This window comes from Elephantulus edwardii, unplaced genomic scaffold, assembly GCF_000299155.1.
Source record: "Elephantulus edwardii isolate Elephantulus edwardi_28Jun2011 unplaced genomic scaffold, EleEdw1.0 scaffold00360, whole genome shotgun sequence".
Lineage (NCBI taxonomy): Eukaryota > Metazoa > Chordata > Mammalia > Macroscelidea > Macroscelididae > Elephantulus > Elephantulus edwardii.
In genome coordinates this window covers 808,021-811,557 of record NW_006400110.1, presented here as the reverse complement: position 1 = coordinate 811,557, position 3,537 = coordinate 808,021, and the positions used below count along the sequence as shown (strand labels likewise).

General features: G+C 38.2%; 1 protein-coding gene across 1 annotated transcript in view; it reads right to left on the bottom strand.

Annotated features, from left to right (window-relative positions):
• Positions 1-3,537, bottom strand: part of LOC102852357 (chromosome unknown open reading frame, human C6orf163) — a 145,433-nt gene that overhangs the window by 56,514 nt on the left and 85,382 nt on the right. The gene's annotated exons all lie outside the window — the stretch shown is intronic.

The window sequence follows — 3,537 nt, the reverse complement described above, 5'->3', positions numbered from 1 at the left end:
GTGCGGGAAGAAGGGTGCAACAATGAATGAATGGAATTCCAAAATCTCTGTAGATGTTCATTGAAATGAAAAATAAACTAAATTTAAAAAAAGAAAAGAAAAAAAGAGGAATGCAAATCAAAACCACAATAAGATACCATCTTATTCCAGCATATGTGGCAATGTTTAGCAGAGCATCAAGTAATAAATGTTGGAGAGGATGTGGCTAGATAGAAACTCTCATACATTGTTGGTATGATTGTAAAATGGTACAACTACTCTGGAAGGCAGTTTGGCCTTTCCTTAAAAAGCTGAATATGGACATACCATATGACCCAGCTATTCCACTGCTTGGAGTATACCCTGAGATAATGAGAACTGAGGGACAAACAGAGACTTGTAAACCAGTGTTCATAAGAGTGTTATTGAACATAGCAAGAACATGGAAACAGCCCAAATCCCCAATCACAACCGAATGGATTGAGAAATCTTGTTGGGAGGTGTTAGCCCATCTTTCTCCACCACAGCCTCCCATTAGCAGTGCAACAGCATAACCAACTATGCAACCAGGGCTCAGGGCAGCAAGGAGAGTCAATTAATTCATTTATTCAGGAGCTTAGTTTGTTTTTTGGTTTTTTTTTTTCATTTAAAGGTACATTTTAATTTTTATTTTAGGGAAGCTATTGAGAGAACAAAAGGAGGATCAACCAGTTGGCAGAACCAGTTATAAGAGCAAGAATCTCAATCACCAGTTTCCTGCTTCATTGTTGGCTATGACACTGGAGTTATTAAAGAGATTCATCAATCAGCTTTTAAACTAGTCTTAAAAGATTGTAGAGTATTTTTGCTTGTGTGCTGTGTTTTTTTAAATGATTGCAGAATCTTGCCCCCTTTGATAATATTATATGTGATACCTTTGGCAATAATTAAACATGTCTGAGTATATACAATAGTGACTTGATTTTATCTTATGAAAATAATTTAAACTTTTTGACATTTCAGAGTTGGAACAAATTAAATAAAGAAAAATATTTCACAGCTTTACTCAATTTTAAAAAATTGTTATTTTAGTGAACTTTCAAAGAGATTTTATTTTTATTTATTCATATACCATTTTCTCCCTATCCCTCTCCCAATTTTCTTTGTATTGCATGTCATCTTCCAGATTTAAAAAAAAATCCTTAATAAACTCCTAGCTAACAGAGTCAAACAACATATCAAAGACTAACACATCATGATCAAGAGGGATTTATAACAGGCATGCAAGAATGCATCAACACACGCACAAAAATTAAACATAATCAAGAATCACATGATCATCTCAGTTGATATGGGGGGGGAAACTCTTTAACAAAACGAATTCACTTTCTTGACAAGAAAACTCAACAAACAGGAATAGAGGGGAATTTCCTCAACATAATTAAAAGTATGTAATATAAAGCGACAGCTAACATCATCCTCAATGGAAAGAGATTAAAAGCATTCCCCCTGAGAACAGGGACTAGGCAAGGATGCCCACAATCACCACTCCTATTCAATTGTATTGGAAGTCCTAGCAAGAGCAATAAGGCAAGAGAAGAAAGGAGCATCCAAATTGGCAAAGAGAAGGCAAACTATCTCTATATGCAGATGATATTATAGTATACTAAGAAAACACTAAAGATCCAGCAAGAAAACTGTTGGATATAGCAGACCGATTCAGCAAAGTAGCAGGGTATGAGTTCAACATACAAAAATCAGTTTAATTTCTCTACAGTATCAAGGAGAAAATAGAAAAGGAAATAAGAAAAGCAATACCAATTACAATAGCTAAATAGCTAACCACAAAATTAAATGCTTAGGAACAAATCTAACTGGAGATACACTCAAAAAAATGATAAAATATTATTGCAAGAAACAGAGACACAGAGAAGTGGAAGTATCCATGCTCATGGATAAGAAGATTCAATATTGTGAAAATGGAAATTTTACCAAAGGCAATAAACAAGATCATTGCCATCTCAATACAAATTCTAGCCACATTCTTCAACAAGATGGAAAAAGAAACTTCCAATTTTGCCTGGAGAGAGATCCTGAATAAATAAAGCATTAATTTAAAAGAAAAACAAAATAGGCAGCATCACACTCCTTGATCACAAAACCTATCATACAGCCATAGTAATTAAGAGAACATCATAATGTACAGCAGCAGACACAAAGATCAATGAAATAGAATTGAGAATCTAGAAATCAACCCATACATCTTAGTTATTGTTGTAGCTATGTGCCATTGAGTCTCCTGCAACTCATAACAACCCTACATACAACAGCTCTAAAGCCTTCCTTGTTCTAAGCCAGTCTCACCGACTCCAACACACCTATCCCCATTGCCCCAATTACTGTATCAATCCATCTCGTCCAGGGTCTTCCTCTCCTGCGCTGTCTCTCCACCCTTCTGAGCATGATATCCTTCTCCAAGGACTGGTATCTCCTAGTAACATGCCCAGAGTATGTGAGATGGAGCTTCAAAATCCTAGACTCCAAGGAGAAACTCGGTTTCACCCTCTCCAAGGCAAGTTCTTCAGCACCACAACTCAAAGACATCAATTCCTTTTCTGTCATTTTTAGTCATTGTCCAGTTCTCTGATGCATAGCAAATAATTGCAAAGACTGAATCAGGTGCATCTTAATCTCTAGATTAGGATGGTGAAGAGATTGAGATTGTTAACAACTTTAGTCTGCTCGGCTCTACGGTCAACACTCTTGGCACCAGTAGCCAGGAAATAAAAAAACGTATTGTGATGGGAAAGTCTGCTGTTAGGGACCTCTCCAAGGTACTGAAGAGCAATGGTGCCATTCTGGAGACTAAGGTGCTTCTGATACAGGCTATGGTCTTTGCAATCACTTGTTATGCATCAGAGAGTTTGACAATGACTAAGGAGGATAGAAGGAGAATTGATGCCTTTGAACTGTGGTGCTGGAGAAGAGTATTGAATGTACCCTGGACAGCCAAGAAAACAAACAGATGCATCCTGGAGAGGGTTAAACCAGGCTGCTCCTTGGAGGTAAGGATTCTGGGGCTTTGGCCGACATACTTTGGACATGTTGTATGGAGGGAGAGGTCCTTGGAGAGGGACATCATGCTTGGGAGGGTGAGGGGATGGTGCAAGAGGGGAAGACCCTCTATGAGGTGGATTGATTCAGTGACTGGGGTAATCGGGATGGATGTGTTGGAGGCAGTGCGATTGGCACAGGATATAGCAGGGTTTAGGGCTGTTGTACATAGGGTTGAAAAAGGGGAGGGGGGACTGGAAACAGATAACAAGAATCAATTGTCACAGTCTCTCCAGAGTAGTTGTATCTCATGTATTTAAAACCTGAAGAGTGGACAGGCTTTCGCTTTTCACATGTACTAGTTTTTCACACTCCTAAAGGTTTTGTCCTCTACACATGAAAACATTTTGATACACACCCATGTTTATTGCAGTTTCGTTCACAATAGCAAGGAGTTGGAAACAACCTAAGTGCCCATCAACAAACGAATGGCTAGAGAAGCTGTGGTATATTCGCACAATGGAA